Source organism: Crinia signifera, chromosome 6 (genome assembly GCF_055691185.1).
Source record: "Crinia signifera chromosome 6, ASM5569118v1, whole genome shotgun sequence".
Lineage (NCBI taxonomy): Eukaryota > Metazoa > Chordata > Amphibia > Anura > Myobatrachidae > Crinia > Crinia signifera.
In genome coordinates this window covers 158,177,606-158,202,915 of record NC_139222.1, presented here as the reverse complement: position 1 = coordinate 158,202,915, position 25,310 = coordinate 158,177,606, and positions in this window count along the sequence as shown.

Below are 25,310 nucleotides of genomic sequence, written 5' to 3'. Positions count from 1 at the left end.
TATATATATACATCTGTATTATATAAAAATGGACTGAAAATTGAATGCTGCATATAACAATCAGTGTGCAGAACAACAGCAGCACACGTGACATAAAATCCACCAATGCGAGTCCTCAAATGAAAACGAGGCGTGAGTGTATAATGATGCGCACACGTGATATACAAAGGAATGAACACTTCCGCATATGTGAAAAAGAGACGTGAGCGTGAGTGAAACGCAACCCAGACGCTTGGCGCGTCCAAACGAAAACGAGGCTTGGCTGGATCAAACAGCGCAAGAACACACAAAACCCAGAACGCCATAAAAACCAGGCGCCGGAGACGCATTACATCTACGTCCTTCTGATGAAGCGGCCGACTGTGAAAGGCCGAGAAACGCGTTAAGGAGACCAGACGCTGACCGCTACTTTATTGTGCCTTCCTGCATACTCTCCACCTCCGTGATCGCACCTCTTCCTGTGGACCTCACTCTGGGAGCTGTTTTGCATCCAAGCAAAGAATCAACAGCCGGATAAAAATCCCACACAGCTCGACTGAGTGACTGAACCAGAGGCGGGCAGGTTATAGCTCAATTGAGCACCATTCATTCCTTCCATGTTTTCATCATTTAACCCCTTCTAACCATAAAAGCATGCATGCCATAATTTACTAACCTGGACTAAGCTGTGAGAGAGCTAACCGTCCATCTGCTTACTAAACTACATTAAAAACTGGAGAGAGAGAGAGTGGATTAATAATTACTGCAGCAAGTCACTAACAAATTTTATTGCTTAATTCTGCTTTATTTTTATTTTTGTTTTTTTTATATATTGAAGTACCGGCCGGTATCTGATTACCAATTGTATTAATTGTGCTATTTAATAAATTTTAAATTTGTTATTTGAATCAGTGCTGCCTCTGAAATTTTCCTTCTTGTTTCTGTGCCTAAGGGGCTGGGGTGTCCCCTTATCAGAGACAGCAGCAGATTCGACTATATAGAATTGCTCTCTGCCACCTTTTTTCTTTTGCTATACAGGCTGGCCCCCTTCCCTGTAACTGCAATGTCTCTAAATGACAGGCTGACTTTGTCTGACTTTCAAGATTAGCTGTGGCTCTGACTGCCTTGACAGGGTACACTGTGCTTGTGCTGCAGGCTTAACTGGGGGGAGGACCTGTACTGTGTTTTGGGGTTGTATTATTACTCACCACACCCCTTCGCATGACTCTCTCCTCAGGACTGCCTGGACTCCCCCTCAGCTAGTATCAGTCACCGTCTACGCTGTCTCCTTTCCGGCCTGTATAATGAAGGCACCGCCTTCTCTATGAAGCTGCGGCCCGCCTTCCGGAACTCCATCTCAGGACTCCCACGAGGAAGCTGCCGATCACCACCTCTGGAGAGATGGCCTGAAGCCCAGACACCACCTCCGGTAAGTCTTTACTTGACTCCAGCACCGCTGTCCATCGCCATTAAGCTGCGCAGCTCTGCTTGCTCTAAACTCCTGAGGGAGACTGCGCGCCCCCTGTAACGGCTGTCACAATTTATATCTCCCTGCTTGCGCTCCCTCTGTTTACCCGCCCTCAGCGCGAGCTTGAAATGTGACAGTCCTACACCACATGTGCACCGAGTCTGTTGGCTGGATCAACCCATCTCTCCCTTCTGGGGGGGATTCAGCAGTCCATATCCATAATAAATGTACTTATACTTTCTATGGAAATCTGGGTTGCCTATATATATAAAATATAAAAGTGAGTGCCATCTTGCCTTTTTTCATTATATATATATATATATATATATATATATATATATATATATATGGCTTTACAGTAAAGTCCATACTGCCCTCTGTGAGGGTATTTAGGAGGTCCACCCATTAATTAAGTAACAAGGATTTTCTATGAAAGTGTTATTAAATACAAAGGCGGTTAATGGCTCCTATGGAGCTGGGATATACCCAGGGCGGATTGGGAATTAAAACAAGCCCGGGTAATATCTTGAAGCAGCCCTGATGGGGGGGGGGGGGGGGGTGTTGTTGCGCGCCCGATTTTTTTAGGGGCGTGGCCTATCAGCATGGGGGTGTGACCTATTTCAACGAGGGCACGCCCAATTTTTGCAGCTGAGTTTAAAAAAAAAAGCTAAAGTTCACATTATGCAATGGAATAAGAAGACACAGGGTGAGAGGGGGTTGGTGCAGGGTGAGAGGGGTTGGTAATGAAGGGTGAGAAGGGGGTGACGAGGGGTGAGAGTAGAGTGGCAGGGTGGAAGAGGATGCAGGGAGGGAGGGGGGACGGAGGGTGGCTTACAATGCTGGGAGGGGAGATGCAGGGTGGCTGAGAATGAAGGGAGGGAAGACTTACACAGGGTGGCACAGGACGCAGAGTGTGAGGGGGGCATGATGGCACAAGATGCAGGGTAGGAGGGGGAATGCAGAGTGGCAGAGGATGCAGGGAGGGGAGTCAATAAGTGGTGGAGGATGCAGGGAGGGGAGACAGTGATGCCCATTATACATATGCCACACACCGTGATGCCTATTATACATATGCCACACACCGTGATGCCCATTATACATTTGCCACACACCATGATGCTATTATACATATGCTGCATACTGTGATGCCCAATATACATATGCCAAACAACGTGATGCTCCTTATACATATGCCACACACCGTGATGCCCATTATACATATGCCACACATGTGATGCCCATTATACATATGCCACACACCGTGATGCCCATTATACATATGCCACACACCGTGATGCCCATTATACATATGCCACATCGTGATGCCCATTATACATATGCCACACACTGTGATGCCCATTATACATATACCACACACCGTGATGCCCAATATACATATGCCAAACACCGTGATGCCCATTATTCATATGGCTGAAATGACTGGTTTGTCAAGCGTGCAATGTCCTATTACAACCTAAGAATGGGTGGGCGGGCTCAGGGACAATTCCATCTTGCACGCCTTTTTTTGCCATTATGTGCTTTTTGAGGGCTACTTTTTCAAACTGCCATACTGTCTGCTAATCACGGAGTTGAGCAATGAGATTATTATGTGGATTGCTTTTCGTTACGAAATTAAATTATTATATGAATGATGCACTATTTTTGGGGATAATGTCTTCTTTTATTGTGGGTGGGCCCAGTGGTAATTCCATCATGCACCTCTTTGCCATTATGTGCTTTTTGGGGCCCAGTTTTTTTTGTACTTATGTAGTATCTGGGCGCCCGATTTTGTGATTGTATGCCTTACTTTAAGGCATACAATCAAATGCATCAAATGCAATCGGCAAAATCGCATCGAATCGCATCCGATATCGCATGACGATTTTGCATAGGATTCAATGTTAACAAGGTCCTGTTCATTTCCCCACTATCCAAGTGGGCATAGAGTTGATTTTATATAGCGTGGCAAGCGCAGCGAGCCATCGAGCCCGAAGCGTGGCGAGCGCAGCAAGCCCCGCGAGGGACGTGGAAAACATAAGTAATCCGCGGCTGCTCGCCATGCTTCGGGCTTGGTGGAAAATCGCATCGGATCGCATGCGATATCGGATGCAATTCGATGCGATTCGATGCGATTTTTCCGACCCGATTTTAAAATCGGGCGCCCAGATACTACATACTGTAAGTACCGGGTTTTTTTTTTTTTAGGCGGCTTATTGGGTATTAAACTGATAAGAAAAAGATACACACAGATACATACTTGCAGAACAAGTCAGTGCTGCACGAAATGCCCATTGTTCCTCGGCTGCACATCGTAAACACGATCAAGCCAGATGGGGGTCTTTTTGAGGCCTAGGGTGAGATTTAATAGGATGAGAGATTCAGAAAGTTACATAGTTACATAGTAGGTAAGGCTGAAAAAAGACTTGCGTCCATCTAGTTCAACCTGGTATAGATATCCATTGCTGATTTGGTAGGTTCTGGTATTTTACAGACAATTTATATTTCTTATTTGTACCCATGGATGTTTTTCTCCAGTAAATGTTTGTCCAACTTTGCCTTGAACGCATTTAATGAGCCAGCCGTTACCACCTCTCTGGGAAGAGAGTTCCAGAGTTTGACTGTTCTGACTGTAAAGAAATTCTTTCTACTAGCTGAATGAAATCTTTTTTCTTCTAATCTATACTCATGCCCTCGCGCCCTAGATTCCTTTCTAGTAGAAAATAGGGTGTGTGACAGTTCCTTATATTGGCCCTTGATATACTTGTACATGTTGAGCATGTCCCCCCTTAAACGTCTCTTTTCTAATGTAAATAGTCCCAAATTGCTTAATCTCTCCCCGTAGCTTAAATTCTCCATTCCCCTAATAAGCTTTGTTGCTCGCCTTTGGACTTTTTCTAATTCTATGATGTCCTTTTTATAGTGTGGGGCCCAGAACTGTACTCCGTACTCTAGGTGAGGTCTCACCAATGCTTTATATAGTGGCATAATTACCCTTGAGTCCCTAGTTTCCATTCCCCTCTTAATACATGCCAGAATTTTGTTGGCCTTTTTTGTAGCTATATTACAATGGGCACTACATCCTAGATTGCTGTCTATTTGGACTCCTAGATCCTTTTCAAGTATGGAATTACCCAGTTCCTCTCCGCTAAGGTTGTAACTTGCACACTGGTTGTGTCTCCCAAGGTGCATAACCTTACATTTATCTACATTGAACCTCATCTTCCATTTTTTTGCCCACTCATCTAGAATTGCAAGATCATTTTGAAGCATGGTGACATCTTCTGGTGATTTGATGACTTTGCTAAGTTTTGTATCATCCGCAAAGATGGATACATTGCTGAGTAACCCTATCCCAATATTGTTAATAAAAATGTTAAACAAAATGGGCCCCAAAACCAAACCCTGAGGCACTCCACTTAGTACCGGTATCATATCTGATACGGCACCATTCACAACCACTCTTTGTTCTCTATTACATAGCCAATTCCCTACCCATCTGCAGATATTTTCACCCAATCCTAGGTTCTCCATTTTATTAATCAATCTCTTGTGTGGGACAGTATCAAATGCTTTAGCGAAATCTAGGAAAATCACATCTACAGCATTTCCATTATCGAGGTTTTTGCTAACCTCTTCATAGAACCCTAGTAGATTAGTTTGGCATGAACGATTTTTCACGAACCCATGTTGGTTAGTACTGAGTAGACGGTGATGATCTAAATATTCCTGGATACCATCCCTTAAAAATCCTTCAAATAGTTTACCCACAATTGATGTTAAACTAACGGGTCTGTATTTAGTGGGATCTTCCTTTTTTCCTTTTTTGAATATTGGCACTACCTCTGCTATTCTCCAGTCTTTTGGTACTATACCTGATGATAGTGACTTTCTAAAGATATAATATAGGGGGGTAGCTAGTTCATCCCTTAATTCCATTAATACCCTCGGATGAATCCCATCTGGCCCTGGTGACTTATTTGTTTTGAGTTTGCTTAGCCTCAGTATTATTTCCTTCGGCATGAAATCCACAATGAGATCTGGCTTATGTGTCCCGTTTGTGGTAAATGTTTGTTCCACAGTCTGCTCTCCCTTAGTAAATACTGATGAGAAGAACTCATTTAACAGTTTTGCTTTTCCCTTGTCCTCAGTAACACTTTTTCCACTAGTATCAGTTAGTGGGCCTATGTTTTCCTTAATTAAACGTTTACTATTTATGTATTTAAAAAACTTCTTTGGGTTGGTTTTGCTTTCAGTGGCTATGCACTCTTCATATAATATTTTAGCTGCTTTGATTACCCCTTTACAAGTTTTGAGAGATTACAAAGTGAGAGATTTGGTAGGAGATTTCCAGTTTTTTTAAAGCGGCAATCATTTACACTGCAAAATCAAAACTGGTTTGAGTAAACCACTAGGTAGGCGCACTGAGTGCCACTGCCAAGCAGTACCTCATAATAAAATTAATTATTATAAATTCTGCTGGTGCCACTTTTGTGGCTTAGCATAGTTATCCAGCTACCTCGGTGCAACCTTTTGCCCTAAAAACAATATTGTGAGGTGTGAGGTGTTCAGAATAGACTGGAAATGAGTGGAAATTAATGTTATTGAGGTTAATATAGCGTAGGAGCAAACCCCCCCCCCCCCCTCCCCAAAATTCTGCGATTTTAGCAGTTTTTATGCTATTTTAACAAAAAAATCAGAACCCAAAAAACTAAAAATCCAAACACAAAACACTTAGGAGGTGTTTTGCCAAAACCCATTAGAACCCAAAACCTCAAGGTAATCAGAACCCAAAACCCAAAACCCGAAAAGTGGCCGGTGCACATCCCTAATATATATACACAATATTGCAATCTGTGGCACTCACGTTACTGGATAAAAAAACAACAGCAACTACTGTATGATCTTCATCAATGTTTTGGTTATTTATTTAACCGTCATCAGGATACAGTGAATAAGAAAACATAATTACCTTAAATAGAAGAACACCCAGTGATCTCCATGCTGCTTGTTGGACCACGCACACGCCACTGCAACCAGGGGCAGGGTTGATCTACAGGTAGTCAGATAGTAGATATATATAATCAGTCACTTTTGAGGTGTAGCCCCTCAAACACCATGCCTCCATCTCAGAAGTTCCCTATGGGATAATTCTGTTTGTTCCATTCACGACCGTGCCCTTATAATATAGATATTATATAACTATGTGATATATCTATATGTTCTAATTACTTTTTTCTAACTACTATCAGTGCAGTACAAAATAACCATTTAATGGCTTTCATTAATACTTTCTCTAAGTGAGTTTTAGGGGGTAATTTACTAAGATGTGTATTCTATTTCACATAGGATGTTGCTATGGGCACCCAATCAGAATCTACTTATTTATTTAGTACCTTCTAGAAGATAATAGATACTTGCTGATTGGTTGCCCATAGCGGGATGCAGTTAAAATCCCAGCGGTCGGGATCCCGGCATTCAGAATCCTGACGCCGGAATCCCGACCGCCGAAATCCCGACACTTTCTCCCTCCGTGGGTGTCCACGAAACCCCTGGAGGGAGAATAAATTAGTGTGCCGAGCGTAGCGAGGCACCGGGCCCACTGCGTGGCGAGCGCAGCGAGCCCGCAAGAGGGGGCGATCCACGTCCCCCCCTTGTCGGGATTTCGGCGGTCGGGATTCCGGCGTCGGGATTTTGAACGCCGGGATCCCGACCGCCGGGATTTCATACTGAATCCCCCATAGCAACATCCCATGTGAAATAGAACTCCCATCTTAGTAAATTTCCTCCCCAGAAACCATTTCTGTCCCAAGATGCTGCTGATGCAATGCATGGATTCATTCATTACTATCTTCATCATTTGCTTATACTGTAAATCATTTTCTGTTCACTTCATGGCAAACAATTGTGCAGTGTTAGCTGGGTGCCTGCGGATTAGGTGCTTCTCTATTCCCAACTTCTCAACCTTACATACCATTGCCAACCTCTTTTCCTGTCCAACTATATATACAGGACTTGTCTTTTCTTTTTTTAGGGAACTGGGAGAGCTAGCAGTTATGAATCCATTATTGCATAAAGCACAATCTTATCTACATTGTTAGGATAGAGCTACCACTTGACCTGATTTTTCAAGCAAGCGCAGGTTATTGCCGCTGGAAAGGCCTGAAAACAGATTCTCCATTACTCTGTATTTTTTCAGGAAATCCTTTTATTTATTCTCACCCGCACTGCTCATTAATTCCTTTATGGTAAACTATCTGCTTGCTTGCTATGGAAGGTTGTGTTATGCATTTGTGTTGGCTATCCAAGCAGGATAATGTGATATATGAAATATACACAGCATCTTATAAATGACTCCCTCAAATCATAAAAAGAACATAGACCAAATAGTTAAAGCAATGTTTTAAAACAGTGTAAAAACACACAATAGGAAATACAGTATTTTATTATAGTTATTAGTTTATATATCAGCTGTATATTCTGTTGCACTTTACAATGGGAACAATACTAATAGAAAAAAACTGGTCAATAACAGTTAGACATAGAAGTAAGAGGGCCATCATTGCAATCTTTCTATCTATAGGGTACTAGGTATTGATACCCAATTAGAGACGTTAAGAGGCTGGAGAGAGACAGTGGATGATGCTGGAGAGAGGAAACGGGTAATGATGTGAAGAAGCAGTGGGTGGCGCTGAGGAGCAGTAAGTGATGATGAAGCAGAACTGTCCCAAGGCAAAGGAGAACTAGGCAAATGCCTAGGGGCATGCATCTCGTACAACTGAGCCAGCAGCAGTGGGAGCATTAGTGCAGGGAGCAGAGATAGTGGAGGCAGCGGCTGGGCAGTAACAAATATGGCCACCTTTCTTGGATGAGGGCTGCTGTACATACCCAGCCGGAGCAGCTCCTCCTCCCTTGGGCCTTTGTGGAGTCCACAGAAAGACCATGCACCGATTCACTCTCTGCAGCCAGCCCAGGCTTCAATAAATACAGATTCCAGGTTGGGTAGATGCTGTGCAGTGGTTACAGGGATGAGTGGGATTGTGTTATAATAATGTGTGGCATATGTGTAAGTGGCATTACTTTGTGGCATATGGGTACTAACACGTGGCATAATGTGTAAGAGGTATTGTTGTGTGGCATTATATGTAATAGGGCATTACTAATGTGTGACATAATGGGGGAAATTTACTAAGATGAATTTGGGAAAAAAATTCGTAGGTACTTGTGAATTATCCTGGCTGCCGATTTTGTCCTTAAGTTTAGTTAATTTAAGGACACCCGACCGACGCGATGCCCGCGATTTAGCCCCAAATCGGGGGCATCGCGTCGGTCGTGGCCGTTATAAGGAGCCGCGTCACGATGCCCGCGATTTCCCATAGACAGTAATGTTAAAAGACACGATGGACCCGATTTCCCATAGACAGTAATGTTAAAAGACGCGATGGACCCGATTTCCCATAGACAGCAATGTTAAAATAAAATGACAATGTGAAATTGGCCAATATGGGCATTTCACATTGGATATGTTTTTAAAAAAAATGTTTCATGGCCCCCCACCACCGTTAACGCCACCCCGCTATTGACGCCAACCCGAAGCGTGGCGAGCGCACGCGGATACCTTCACAGGTATCCGCGTGCCCTTGCGGGCTTCACAGGTGTCCGCGTCCCCTCGCGGGGCTCGCTGCACTCGCCACGCTTCGGGCTCGGTGGCTCGCTGCGCTCGCCACACTATTCTATTCTCGACTCCACGCCGACGTGGATAGTAGGGGTATGAAAAGGTCGGAGGACGCGTACCGCCGCCGCTCGCCACGCTTCGGGTTGTCGTCAATAGCGGGGTGGCGTTAACGGTGGTGGGGGGCCATGAAACATTTTTTTTTAAAACATATCCAATGTGAAATGCCCATATTGGCCAATTTCACATTGTCATTTTATTTTAACATTGCTGTCTATGGGAAATCGGGTCCATCGCGTCTTTTAACATTACTGTCTATGGGAAATCGGGTCGGAAATCGGGTCCATCGTGTCTTTTAACATTACTGTCTATGGGAAATCGCGGGCATCGCGTCGCGGCTCCTTATAACGGCCACGACCGACGCGATGCCCACGATTTCGGGCGCGATGAAAAAATCGGCAGCCCGGATAACTCACAAGTACCAATTCGTATTTTGACAAAAATAAGATTATTCGTATTGATGGGACCCCGGACCCCAGGGACCTACCTACGAGCTCAAGATAGGTAAGTATCTGTATGAAAGGGCTTTGGCTGTATTAAAGTTTTATTTTTCATGTGTCAGTGTGTGTGTTTATTTTACTATTTATAATACTGTTGAACTACAAGTGCCAACGGGCCCTTTAATGCCCCGCATGCTGGGTATTGTGGTTCTCCAAGTCCCAGCATGTGGGGGAGGCTTGCTGGGACTCATAGTTCTACAATATTAAACAATAGTTTATTCTATTTTTTACACTTTAATTAGCCCAGTGACCACAGCACACAGTCACCGGGGACAACACCAGGCATCAGCCTAGTCAGGTAAGTCCTGGAGGGGGGTGGGGCTTTATTGGGGGGTCCCCACTCCCCCCAGGGCCCCTGGCCAGACTGACTGGTCGGTAGGGTGAATGTTTTGGCCGCGGGACCTTATATAATAAGTGTCCCCTAGCTGTGACATTACCCTGCTGGCTGGTTGAGCCTGAGGCTGGTTCCTAAAATCCCCTACTCATTTTGTCCCCCGTATTTTGGGAACCAGCCCCGGCCCTGGTGCTGGTTTTAAAAAAACCGGGGAACCCCTATTTCCTGATTTTTTATTACCAGCCCCGGCTCTTTCAGCCTGGTGCTGGTTACGGCTGTGGGGGGGACCCCACGCCGTTTTTAAAATTTATTTATTTTTCTATTTTTTTTTACACATTGCAGCCTGCACAGATGTGACTGATCCGTGCAGACTGCCTATACGAATTTGTAATAGCGGGCGTATATATATGGCCTCTAATACGAATCAATAGGCCATCGGAGGTTTACAAAGCAGTCGTATTTGACTGCTTTGTAAATTCCCCTCCGGAACACAAATTTGCATACGGCTGAAACTGCCGTATGCAGTCGTATTCAGTCGTATTAAGAATACAAATACAATATATCGTATTCGTAATCTTAGTAAATTTCCCCCAATGTGTAAGGAACATTACTGTGTGGCATTAGTTATATAAGGGCATTACTAATGTTTAGCATAATGTGTAAGGTGCATTATTGTGTGCATTATGTGTATAAGTGTCGCTTAGCATAATGTATAAAGTGCACCACTGTGCAGCATAACGTGTATAAAGGGAACTACTATCTGTTGCAGTGTGAATAAGGAGCAATACAGTGTGGTGTGTTGTGGTGTGGTGTAATGTGAATAAGGAGCAATGGGTCAGGGGTGGATCTAGCAAAAGTGCTATTGGGCACCAACCAAAATCTTGCCTAGGGCATCAGTTAGCTAGGGCGGATCTGCGGTGGGGAGAGGCAGTGACTGATGCAGTAGGTGACACTGGGGAATTGCTGTGGAGAGGCTGTGGGTGACGTGGGGAGGGCAGTGGGTAATGCTTGGAAGAGACTTTGGAGATGCAATTGGTTACTATGGGGAGAAATGTAGACACCACAGCAGCACTCACATCCACACACCCTCATTCATAAAAGAAAACCCAGCAGCACTTCCATTCACCATTTACCCCCCCACTGCACTCACCACTCACTTCATTCATCTGGGCAGATCTTCTCCATTCTGAAGGGAATGGCATCCGTGTGGGTTATCTCATGTCTGCTCGTCAGACATATGAAAACGTCATTGCCTGCTGATGCCACCAGAGGAGAGGTACGGTCACTGGAGCGCAAAGGTACTCTGCTGCCTGTAGCGCTGCCCACCACATGCATCAATTCACTTCTTTAAATATGCGTGGAAGGGTGGCTTTTGTGGCTGGTACCAGTAGGCAGCGCACAGCGAAGAGAAGCTAGCCTTCATGCTGCTGTGGCCGGGTGGAAGTGGAACAATTATAACTGACTGACCCCTGTATAGCAGTGGAGCAAGCCAGGGAAAGTGCCTCTCCTGCCGGCACTCCCTTGCAATGCTTTACCCCACTGACCACATCGCGACGACCCTCTACCAACCCTCACATTCTGCTCATTTCTGGAAATTGGCACTTAAAAGTCATAGTAATTATGATGGCAACTGCATGATTTTGAACCTGTTATCTATGGGTGTTGCTAAAATGGTCAAAATATTAATTAGAATGCATGTCCACATAATATTGGCTGTGCAGGATACTTCCAGAGGAAGGTTCTCTACGCCAGAATCCTCCTCTGGCTCTTACAATAGAATAAAGACAAAGTAATATATATATAGACATATAATTGCAGGGATAACCCTTCCTTAGTTCTGGAAATATTAGAATCCTGCTATTGACTGTAAGAGTATAGCCATGAATCTGTATTGTACAGATGCCTATGAGTAAAGATTATAGGTACAATTGGTCATTATTAGGCCACATGGGTGGAAAGTTGTTGAACAGGGACTGTGGGAATCTAAGCTCACTGTGTGTAGAAGCCGTTCAGTTGGTTTGAATTATTGATGCGATCCAGGAATGATCTCACTTAGTTTATGGAGCCTGTAACTAGACATTACCTAAATGCTCATCTTATTAATGGCTGCCACTTTAAATAAAGTACAGTAATTGTTCATTAGAAGCTCCATCATTGAGATGGTTGCTAATGTTCGCTTACCTAGAGCTGTGGGTTCTGACCTCCAAGTGGGTCGCAACAATCTCAGCATGAGGTTACGACTCCATGTTGCTGACTGTCAGGCTGATGACGCCTCTGATTTCTCAGGCAGTGACCCAAAGAGTCTGAAAAATCAGTTGAATTGTCTGTTATTTCAGACACTTCTCATATTATGTGCCTCTGCAATGCTGACATTCATGTGCGGTCTGCACATGTGTGGCCACCATTCTGCAGTAACTTGCTGGGGTCCTGTAATCATTTTTATAAGGCGTCTACTGAATTATACTGATTGAGCTTTAACCTTTACTTAACTTTATAAGGCCTAGAAATAACTCACACTTACACTTATTCTAAAATAAAGACACAGACACCAACTGCATAAGTTTAAATGGTTATATATATTTATTTATTTAACATGGTATGACCCTTATCTGTAAAAGGGATGGCAAAGAAAGAATGCTTGAGACCAGCTCCAGTACGGGGTGTTAAACATGGCAGCAACTGAAACGCCCCAATCCATAACACCCCCTATCGTAAGGAACAATCCACGCTGTGACCGATTCCGCGCCCATTCTATGGCATGCAAGGACACTTCCAGGAAGTGTCCAACGTCCCCCTGCTGAGTCGGGACTCACCAGCCATCCTGGTAAAGGGGGTGGGGGCAATACCGCACAGCGACCACCTGACACCTCACCTGACCGCTAGCCAAGAGTGCCTTCTCAACGATTTTTAATTAAAGTTATAGAAGCCAAATTAGGTGAATAGCCCAAAGGCCAGGTAGCACAGAGATAGAAAGGGAACAGGGATTGTTCATTTGTTCATTTTCCTATTTACTAAAACCCGGCCGCACCGATACCGCATTGAAGAGTATCGCCACCTTTGGGTGGTGATACCTTATAGAAGCTTTTCCCCGCCCGCCGCCTCTGACGCAACCCCGCCACCTTCCCCCCCCCTCCCCCTCCCTTGGGCTTACCTTCCTGAAAGGTCCTCCTGGACCCCGGAAGGTAAACCCCTCATGCCCCTAGCAAGGCAGCCGGACGTCCTTCCGGCTGCAGGGGGAGGAGGAGGCATTGGGGACAGCCTGCTTAGCTGTCCCCGGCGTGAGGAGAGAAGCAGGTGGCAGGGAGATGACTGAGACCCCCGCACACCACAGTACAGGTATCGCGTGGGGCCTCCGTCACTGCACCACGATGCCAGTCGCATATGTTAGTACATATGCGCTGGCATCACGCCGAACGGTGATGTATTTTAATACATCCCACCCTAGGTAACACATTTTCATTTGTACCCTACCAGGAGTAGATTGGGAACTTAAAAGTGACAGTGGAAAATATCCTACTGGCAGCTATGCAATTCAGTGAGCATGTATTCTAATGTGGTAGACACCAAAAAATCTTGACACCAAATAATAAAAAAAAAACTTTATTTTAAAAGATCACAGTTCACACCAAAAAAAGATGGTGATTGCTACACGGCGAAAATCACTTAGAAAGCAATTCGCCATCTGATCATTGAATACACTCACAGCGAATCACATTGAAAAACCCATTGAAAAACCACAGCGAATTACGGCAACTATCAGACGGCGAATTGTCCGTCATTCACTGTTCGCCGTCGGCGAATAGTGCATGTTGAATGGGGCAAATCAGTTTTTTAGTAAAAAGATTCACCTTAGAGCACGAAAATAGCACACATTCTCTGTAGAACATGGCGAATCAGCCTCATTGAATACTGCCCATTGAAGGGGAGCTGCGCTGAGATACACAGACAATCACGCACAAGGCATGTGAGCAGTGCTATAGCATAAAATAATATATAATTCACTGGTGTTAAATTTATGACCACATAAAAAGAACAAAATATATAAAAATACATATATCACATAAAAGACCTTTGATAAAGCTGCAGTTGGCAGTGAAACGCGTCAGTGGCTCCTTTCACACCCAGGACATACTATTGTGGACCCTCATCCCATTGTGGACATCTTTGTTCCGGCTCTTTCCATCCATCATTGCCTCTTCTTTGCTTTCAAAATTGGCAGGCACCGCACCTTGGACCCCTCCAGTGGCTTACTATTCCAACTGGCCACCTGTGTGAGAGGACGTCGCTCTTTGTGTGCGGAAGCCTGAATACCTACCTCCAGCGGTAGCCTACAGCCCGGCAATCATAGTGAGGACTACCATTGCATGAGGAGAGGAGCCTACCACACAGATATCAATACAGAAGAACTGGTAAAGTGCACTTACCTTGTGACTCGTTTCCATTTGGGCCCAAATCCACACCCCCAATTTCCTTGAGATGTGAAAGTGTCATTCATTTTATTAATTGTATTAATATTCTTTTATGTGATATATGTATTGTAATATATTTTGTTTTGTTTTGTAAAACTAACAATTTTTCAAACACCAGTAAATTATATATTTTTTTATGCTATAGCGCTGCTCACATGCCTTGGGTGTGATTGTCTGTGTATTTTTGTTTCGGTGGGGACTGACTATCCCCCCTTCTGAGTAGCTGCTTACCCAGAAATCCAGCCCCTGTCAAAGTGCCTGATTATTCTTTGTGAATTTTTCCTTGAGCTGCGCTGAGAGCCTGAGGAGATATGAGAAGACTATGAAGATAATCTCAGATGATGAGCATGTGAGTGGTGAGTGCTGCTGTGGTGTTATTAGTGAATGGGGGTGTGTGAGTGCTGCTGTGGTGTTATTAGTGAATGGGGGGGGGGTGATTGCTGCTGGGATGTCTCTCCTCATTGTCACTGTTTCTACCAGCATCACCTACTACCTATCACCCACTGCTTCTCCCCAACCTTTACCTAGCTTTACCCACTGTCTGCTACTCACGGTCTCTCTCATTTTAGTCCTTTTTCTGTACTTCCCAGCAAACCCTCTCCTGCCGGTTACGGTAAAAATGGCAGATAATGTCTAGGTCGACAGTCAGTAGTTCAACCGCTAATGGTCGACAGTGACTAGGTTGACACCTTGAAATGGTTGTAATACCCTGCTATACATTGTATTGTGTGTGATGATAAAGCACGCGAGAGTGAATTTGTTTACAGTGGTGGATAATTCCCAGCAGCCTCGGTAGCTGCACAAAAAGTCAGTAGAATGTCACATGACAAGTGTCAGGAGGCGAGTGTGCAGCAGTTGGGCAGTGCAGTCACTGCAGTCTGTGAGGAGAGGTCAAGAGTGCGGCAGACAGCGAGAGCATGGAGGACGCTTATACTTACTGGGGGCATGCGGAGACGGCTCTTTGGTGGCAGGGATTTCCTCTCGAGTTCTTGCTGTCACTCATGGGACTGCAAACGATAAAATGAGAGGCGTGGTGGCCGCTGAGAGGGGGGAGCGGGTACTAATTACCCATGCCCGGGCTTGCTGGAGAGGGCCCGGTGGGGGCCCTGGTCCGACCCCCTCACCCTCCATTCCTCCCGGGCAGCAGCAGCAGCACACACATACAGCATGTGGTGTGCTGACAGCAGGCTCAGCATGAGCGTCTCACTGACAGCATGAGAGCTCATGCTGAGCTTGCTGTCAGCACAGCACATGCTGTATGTGTGTACTGCTGCTGCTAAAGGGGTGGGGGGATAATAACACTCCTGCCTCTACTTTAGAGGGGTTTTTCACTCCCCGTAAAATTTTGGGGATGTGGCCTAATCGCGGGAGGTGGCCATGCCTCCTGTGATTAGGCCACCCCCCATTTTACCGGGGCCTAGCATACCTCTCGGCGGCCATGGTGGTGAGCCCCAAAATACATTCATACCAGCCCACGAAAGAAGTGTTCTCATATTCACCTACACCGCTGTATACAGTTTAAAGATATTTTACCTCAGAAAAGAACATTTTACCTCAGAGAGCTAAAGTCAGCTACTGTATATTTATACACAGTTGCAGACAGAAAAGAGACATTTTACCTCAGAAAGGCTGCAGTAAGCTATGGTTATATACAGCTGCAGATAGAAAAGATGATAACTGTACAACAGGCAGACATTTATTTGGTTCCTCATCAGAAGGAGAAAATAAGTAATTTTCCCTGACTAATATTATTTGATGGAGAATTAGTGACTGTAATAAGCAATAAGGTGCAAAGACTTACACGCTTAAGCTGGGTACACATATATACAGTTGTTGGGCCGTTTTTCCATTCTGGGACAAATGGCCATTCGATTGTATAGGTGTTTACACTGTCCCGATTCCTGCTGTGCGATCGATAAATGGCCAAAAACGGTCTTGTCCATCCATAAACGGTCGGTTGAAGGTTCAGTGCTGTTTAATATTCATCTGACCGGACGGGCCCATATCGGAACAAAAGCGCAGTGTGTACACATGTTCGATCAATATGCTGCCCGTTCTTGTGATTATACTCCCAAAGCTGGAACGCCCTTCACCTCTCCCTCATTATATTTTCCTGCCATAACATGTATATTTAAAGAAATAATCGTTAAACCCCACTGGCTGACGACATGTAGATGCGCACCCCATCTTTATAGCTATTTGCCGTACGTCTGTCCCTAGTCACCCTGCCAGATGACTACATGTAGACGCACATCCCATCTTTATAGCTATTTGCCGTACGTCTGTCCCTAGTCACCCTGCCGGCTGACTAGGTGTGGACGCGCACCCCATCTTTATAGCTATTTGCCGTACATCTGTCCCTAGTCACCCCACCGGCTGACTACATGTAGATGCGCACCCCATCTTTATAGTGGTTTGCCATACATCTGTCCCTAGTCACCCCACCGGCTGACTACATGTAGACGCGCACCTCATCTTTGTAGAGGTTTGCCATACGTCTGTCCCTAGTCACCCCACCCGCTGATGGCCAGCTACACCGTTCTTCGGAGCGGTTTGCCGGACTTAATTTTTTACGTGGCACTACAAGTACCTGTGCAGCAGGGGTGTTAACCATCATGCAATGACAATCGAGAGAGTGTGTATGGTGGAACAACCTTTTTCTTGCGATTGTTTGGACAGGAGTAGATTGGATGTCGCAAGTAAAATTATATAGGTGTGTGCATGCGTATCGGTTGGTGTTTGTGGACGGCCGGTCACGTGTATGGTCGATCGAACGCTCGCAAGAAAACAGGGATGGTATAGATGTGTACCGTACCCAGCTTTAGGCAAAGGATGTGAAGAAAAGTGCAGAGAGGATATATACAGTGTTGTTACAGTATTGTTACAAAGTGAGAAAGCCAGCAATTATTACCTGATTCACTTTCATTTGTGGGTTACTAATAAGCCCACTGTGCGGGACTTCAATCTACAAAACAAATAAAGACGCTTTGGATATAGTGACTACTACCTAATAGTAGTACAATAGTATAATAGTTTACAGCTGCAGTGGGTATATTATTGCCCAAAAATAAATAAGTATTTTAGCATATCATAGTGATAATATTGTCATTTTGATGTAATGTGAAAGATCTGTGTTGAATATATATATATAAATATCTTGTTGGTATTACATAAGCTAAAAGTTTGCAAATAAATTGAGATTTGTTACAGGCAGCCTGAAGAAAGAATTTTCTGGATTGAGACTCTTTGTTCTAGCTCCAGTTTAATAAAATTGTCTTAGAGATGGAGCCCCTCTCATTCACTGCCAGCAGAATGTACCCGCTGGCGAGCACTGGTGGAGAGGGACTCCATTAGACTGGGACGCACGAGCGTCTCACATGCATGCGTGTCCCAGTTAGTCGGCAGCTGGGCGGCGGGACCCTGTCCATCTCCACTTTAGGAAATGGGCAGAGTTATTGGGGTGCAGGAGGGTGGCGGGGACCAGCGGCAGGGACCTCCGTCAGAACGGGGCGTGCACTGCCTGTTCTGATGGCTGGCGGCCATCCCCTGCAAGCATGAGAGGGGCTCCATCTGTATCCATCTATCGCCAGCCCCTGCAAGCATGAGAGGGGCTCCATCTGTATTTCTGTGTTTTGTGTCACTATACCTTTTAATGTTTTAACTTGTAAAATAAAGTACCTGACATTCAAAAGAAAGAAACATCGCTGTGGACATTCCTACCGTTAATATACTTACCTACTAGAATAAAGGGGAATTAATTAATATAATTTCCTGTTCATTACATGGTCAACATACCTCAGGTCGACATTGACAAAAGGTTGACACAAGCTTATGATTGACATAGACATGGTCGAGGTGAGTTTTTCCCATTTTCCGGTGTCAACATGGACACCATATCAGTTTACTGTCAACCATAAGCTTGTGTAAACCTTTTGTTAACGTTGACCTTGGGTATGTCGACCATTGCAAGGTGTTGATCTAGTCACTGTCGACCACTAGTGGTCAACCTTATGACTGTGGACCTAGACATTGTATACACAGTGACCGCATACCTCCTGCCATATATGTACAGTGCATGGCATCAACTCTCACTCAATACAATATGTATAAAATAAGAAATGATAAATTATTCATTCCTGAATCAACCCAGGATTAAATATTTACAATATGTAAATAAATAAAATCTTATTTGAAGGGAAACATCATACTGCTACTACACACCGGCTGCCATAACCCTGGGTTTTTAGATGTGCGAATGGGCCAGGCAGGCCTGGATTAAAGTGGCAGAGTCTCTTTTCTGATTTTTACACTTCTGGTGCCAAACATTTGGATAAGGGATACTCAGCCTCTACTACTTAAAAGAGCTGCAAATTTGGATTCCCCTGTGCATGTCAAAAAATAGACATATTGGACTCAAAGTGGTTTTAATAGACCAACAATGAAGGTGTTGTTTCAGATTAGTGCAGTTTTTTCAAACATTCATTGAAAATCTCCCATTATGACAGCTGACTTCAGTATTTCCGCACCATTTCCATGCTGGTTTACTCAGGGACAAAATAATATTTCTTGAAAATAATCAAGGATAAAGGACTCCTATAACAGTCAATGGGAGACATTCAGACCTGATCGCTGCTGGACGATTTAGCAGAGCCCTCGATCAGATAGCCATCACTCAAACAGAGAACCCACTCTGTGTAAGTCTGGGCATGACTTGCGAAAACCACGCATCAGCAGCTAGCTGCAAGTCTATTTGCAACTCACTCCCCATTTAATGATTTCCCCAGTCTGTGCATAACCCATAACCTACTCTTCCTGTGCGATAGTTTCAGGCTGATTGATGCCGGAGCTGACATCACACAACCTCCCTGAAAATGTTTGGAACGCCTGCCCCTGAAAAAGCTTGGAACACCTGCGGTTTTCCTGACACTCCCAGAAAATAGCCAGATAACACCTACAAACAGCGGCAAGGTGATTCACCTTGTGAAGAGCTAGTGATTAGAATAGACGCAGGATTATGTCGCTGTTTGGGGTCACACATACGTGCTAAGATCCATATCCATGGACAGAAATTCAATAATAGGCCACCTTACGGAATCGCACAACAGCGAGCAGATCTGAATCGGGTCAAATATCTGCACTTTCCCACAAGCCAAGCCTGTTGGAAGACAACAGGGCTTCGTAACTAGATGCAAAGTTAAAACTTACAGCAACCAATTGTATTTATCTGTCTGGTGCAAATCTTAAAAAATTCCCAGTTGCAATTCACCTTTACATATTTGGGGGGGGGGGGGGGGGGGGGGTTTGCGTAGTTCTATACCCCATTTGGGAAAAAGTTATTACTCCAAATCTGTATCCTGGCCCTCTAGGAACATTAAAAAAAAATCCCGCTCAGTAGCGTTGCAGAGGCAGTTATTCCAGTTCAATGGAAATCCACCACTCAACCCTCATTGAAGGAATGGTTTTCCAGAATATATTCACCTAGGTTTGGAGAAACAGCAAGAGTTTTCTTCTATCCGGTTCTCTTGGCTTGAGTTTTAATAATCTGTGGCATATACTGCAGTTTTAGGTTAAGATTTGCTCACTTTAGGTATGCTACCTTTTTTTGTTCCTTCATGTATATTGTTTGAATGTATACTTTGTATTTAGCTGTAATTAATTGCATCAATTTGTTATCTTGATGACAATGGCTTTTTGTTTGATGCTCATTTGGTTTTTCAATTTGTTTAGAAAATTTCAATAAACATATATTTAAAAAAATTCCCATTTATGTCAATTGTCAAAACTTAACTGAAGCATCGTAACAGGCAAACTAACTCATTCAAAAGCATTTTTGGCATCACCCATCGGAAGACTGAGAAAATGCAATTAGTATGTGTGATGCAGTAGATTTAATTACCCTTTTCACATAATTAGCTGCCTGTAGGTCTAAAATGAAGCAAGCCTAGTTGAAGCTGATTAAAATGTTCAAAAATAAACTACCTTTTTTACATCGGAAAAATAAAAAATGTAAGTGACCTCTATAAAAATAAAGTTGAAGATGTTTCTGTTGTAGTATAATTTTTAGTATATATATATATATATATATATATATATATATACACATATATGTACATAGGAGAGTCCCGGCACTCGCAAACAATAGACAGCTACTCAGGTGCCTTTCTTTCCCTGGGGGGGGGGGGGGGGGGGAGTATATCCAAACGAAGTAGATGGCACTCAGGAGGTTTCATATACACTGCGCGGCGGCAGGTAATACAGTGAACAAAAGAAGACAAAGCAAGTCTTAAAGTGTCAACGTTTTGGGTATTAACCCTTTATTAAGACATGTCTTGATGTCTTGATAAAGGGTTAATACCCAAAACGCCGCACAGTGTATATGAAACCTCCTGAGTGCCATCTACTTTGTTTGGATATATATATATATATATACATATATATGTGTGTTTTAATTAAATACTATTATTGACTCGGATATATAAGTCCTACGTCTCTTATCAGCCCCCTCAGGTGATCTCAGATGTGATCTTCCTATGCAGGTCATTTATACATTTTGCATGGAATCCCTGTTCTCCTCCCCCATCATTCCCACCTTCCTTTTCCTTTAATTTTCTTGTCTTCTATTTTCTTTTTGCCTCCGCTATTAGCTATTTAACATTCTGCTGTATATTCCATGTATTTTATCATTAGTTTCTTGATTTCACTAATTTCAATTCATATTATCCATCATTGCTTTTGTTTTAGAGAGGGTTATATACATTATGATTTCTTAATACAAATATTTGCAGTTAGCATGGTTGGGGCAAACAAACTAAAAAGATAAGTCAATCTATTCCTGTGTATGGATTAGCTGTGTTGATCTAGAGAAGGCAAATGAATACCACAGCAAGCAGCTGTCAATTTATCTTTGCAGTGGAAAACATCCTTTGTGACCCCTTACATTAAAATTGGATGAAGCGTTTAATATCCTGGACAGCACACACTTTACTGCAACTTTTGTTAATTGATTTGCTTTTACTTTTGAACTTCTCTCAAGGCCTGATTCAGAGAGAGATGGTTTTGCACAGCAACTGCATCTTTGAATGCACCTGATTTTCAAAAATAAGCTAATGCCTGCTGAAGGAAAAAGGCACCTTCAGTGCTGCATTTATACATAGACACAGCGTCAGATCACCTTGTGATGTTGGGGCCATCAGCCATCTGATGAGACCTAAGGCCGGTTGCACCAAGCTTCAAAAAGCAATTAAGGAGAGAGTGATAACCAACCAGCTCCTAACTGCCATGTTACAGGCTGGGTTTCAACAAGTAGGAGCCAATTGGCTGGTTGTTTATCACTCTCCACCCTATAACTTTTTGAAGCTCTGCACAACTGGCCGTTAAGCTTACTTAGAATGGCCTCCTCCTGCCCACAAACTTTTCTTTCACTCATGGTTAGTGGTTGGGTGGAGCCATTTATTGTCAAATAACTGTGTTTACTCTTTTTAAATCATAATGACAACAGAAACTACCCAAATGACCCTGTTTAAAAGTTTACATATCCCAGTAGTTAATACTATGTATTGCCCCCTTTAACATGAATAACAGCTTGAGTCTTTTGTGGTAGTTGTGGATGAGGCTCTTTATTTTCTCAGATGGTTAAGATGCCCTTTCTTCTTGGCAAAAAGCCTTCAGTTCCTGTAAATTCTTGGGCTTTCTTGCATGAACTGCACGTTTGAGATCTCCCCAGACTTGAGATGGCACTTTATTCTGCTGTAGCCAATGACAGGTCAATTTGGCCTTGTGTTTTGGATCATTGTCATGTTGGAACATCCAAGTACGTCCCATGTGCAGTTTCCTGTTAGGAGCCGCCATGTGTCCGCAGACTCCGGGGGCACTACTGTCACAGGACAGCGCCGGAGCCGCTGGATACAGCGGGCGGCGCCATGTTTCCCGGCTTCTGCCGGACGTCGGGGCGGAAGCGTTGGGCGTTGCTTAGAAAGGGCCCAAACTTCCGCCCTTCGCACAGTGGCTGACGTCACAGCCGGCGGGTGCGAGTTATGAATAAATAGCCGGCATCTGCTGGGAACAGAAGAAATAGGCGGCGTCTGACAGTTACAGCTTCTGATCTTGCTTGTCAGTGTGTTTGAAGTGTTCCTGGTTCCTGGACGCTCTGCCTGTCAGTCCTGCCTGCTCCTGCTGCCTTGAGTCTTCTCAGCATGCTCCAGCATTCCTACAGCTATAGGGTCTTCTATTAGCCTGTTATATTTCTTTACTGGTGTCAGCCTGTGCATTGTTGCATTTATATTTCTTTATTGGTCACCTCTCTGCATTTTTGCATTCATATTGGGTCCCCATAGGGAGGTTCCAGCCTGCCCGTTCCTTGGGTTAGTTAGTCATCCTCTTGCGCGCCAACCGCTTCTGTGGATACGTTGTCTCCTGTGAAAACCTGGCAGCATCGGGGTTGGAGCCGGCATAACCAGCTCCTTTCGAATGCGGTTGTTATAGGCAAAGCCTAGTTCTAGCACGTATCCACAGAGTCAGGGGGCAGGTTGGTGGCTCTCCCTCCGACCCTAACACTTCTGGATTGTTTAGTGCAAATTTTCCTCCAGTATTTTCTGATAACATGCTGCATTCATCTTGCCATCAATTTTGACCAAGTTTCCAGTGCCTCTGTAGCTCACACATCCCAAAACATCAGCGATCCACCTCCGTGTTTCACAATAGGAATGGTGTACCTTTCATCATAGGCCTTGTTGACTCCTCTCCAAATGTAACATTTATGGTTGTGGCCAAAAAGTAAAATTTTGGTCTCATCACTTCAAATGACTTTGTTCCAGAAGTTTTGAGGCTTGTTTTTGTGCTGTTAGCGGGATGCTTTGTGGCATTTGTGTAGTAATGGGATTCTTCAGGCGACTTGACCATGCAGCCCATTTTTCTTCACATGCCTCCTTATTGTGCATCTTGAAACAACCAGACTACTTTTTTTCAGAGAGTCCTGTATTTCAGCTGAAGTTATTTGTGGATTTTTCTTTGCATCCCGAACAATTTTCCTGGCAGTCGTGGCTGAAATTTTTGGTGGTCCTACCTGACCGTGATTTGGTTTCCACAGAATCCCTCATTTTCCACTTCTTAATTAGAGTTTGAACACTGCTGATTGGCATTCTCAATTGCTTGGACATCTTTTTATACCTTATAACTTTCCTGTTTTATACAGTTCAATTAACTTTTCCCATAGATCCTTTGACAATTCTCAGAATCCAAACACGTCAGTGCAGATGCAAGGATCTTTCAGGAGCTCAGAAACTCACTGACCTTTTATACACACACACACACACACTGATTACAAGCAAACAGATCACAGTTACCTTTAGTAGCCATTCAAACCCGTTTGTGTCAACTTGTGTGCATGCTATGAGGCCAAAATCTCCAGGGTATGTAAACTTTTGATCAGGGCCATTTGGGTAGTTTCTGTTGTCATTATGATTTAAAATTAGTAAACACAGTTGTTTGACAATAAATGGCTTCACCCAACCACTAACCATGAGTGAAAGAAAAGTGAGTTATCATTCATATTCTCTGACAAATTGCCAGAAAATCACAAATTCTGCTAGGGTATGTAAACTTATGAGCACAACTGTATAAGGCTGGTAATTTAGCATCAGAAGACACAGACATCGGACCAACTTACCCATTTTATGAAAAATGCATGTAGCCCTGTTCCCATCCTGTCTCCAAGCAGCGCTACATATACACAGTCCCACAAACATCAGAGATGTATGTAAATCATCTTACAACTTACATTTCTAAATCATCCCATATCATGTATTTACCCAGTGGAGTATTTTTTTTGCCACTGCGCATGTATCTATGTCACACTGCGCTTGTGCAACTATGGTCTTGATATAGCAGTCCCAGCTTGGATTTATTTACAAAGTGATTAGCATGGAGTATTTATGGGAGGTAACACATCTAATGGCAACTCAGGCATTTTGGGGATGCTGCAGTAAACATGGCTCCTGTATCTTAATTCAGACACCCATGCTGTGGTTACTGAGAAGGTCAATTATGATTGCATCTTCACGCACAAACGGTGATCTGAGATACCTCCAATGGGCATCTTAACACAATTCCCAGCAGCAGTGACAGTTACACAATTTTGCATAGCCACCATGTACTTAATATCAGCTGCAAATTAATTTTTACACATCTCTGGACCAGGCAGAGTTGTTTATTTCTGCTGCCCTTGGATATGTATGACATGCTACAGGAAATACAGTACAGGAATTTTTAGAAATTCTTAAACCTATAAGATTAAGATTTAGGTCAGGATTTATCAAAGTACTGTTTTCTAAAAACAGTATAAATCTACATAGAGTGATTGTTCTGAACATTACAAGCATCCATCTGTTAATGAATATGACCAAGAGTATCCTGCACGCTCCTTAGCTACCAGTGGCGTCACAAGGGGGTGTAGGCCGCACCCAGGGGTCACCTGCCCAGAGGTGACACCAAAGTGCCAGGTAATGCCCAGTTACAGGAAGGCAAAATAAACCTCTGATAAGTGCCCCGTATCTGGGCTAATTGAATAACCACCGGGAAATCAGTTAGCTGAGGTAATTTACTATTATCGAGGATCTCCATAACATGAGACATGACTGCAGTCTCGTCAGAACAGAGAAAACCAACTACAGCACCCCAAGAGAATTAGGGGCCTTATTCAGGGAATGCGGTCCCTGGGTCAACAATGTCTAGGTCGACAGTAACTACGTCAACCACTAATGGTCAACAGTGACTAGGTTGACACCTTCAAATGGTCGACATAAGACAGATCGTAGCTAAAAGAGAAGGTCAATCA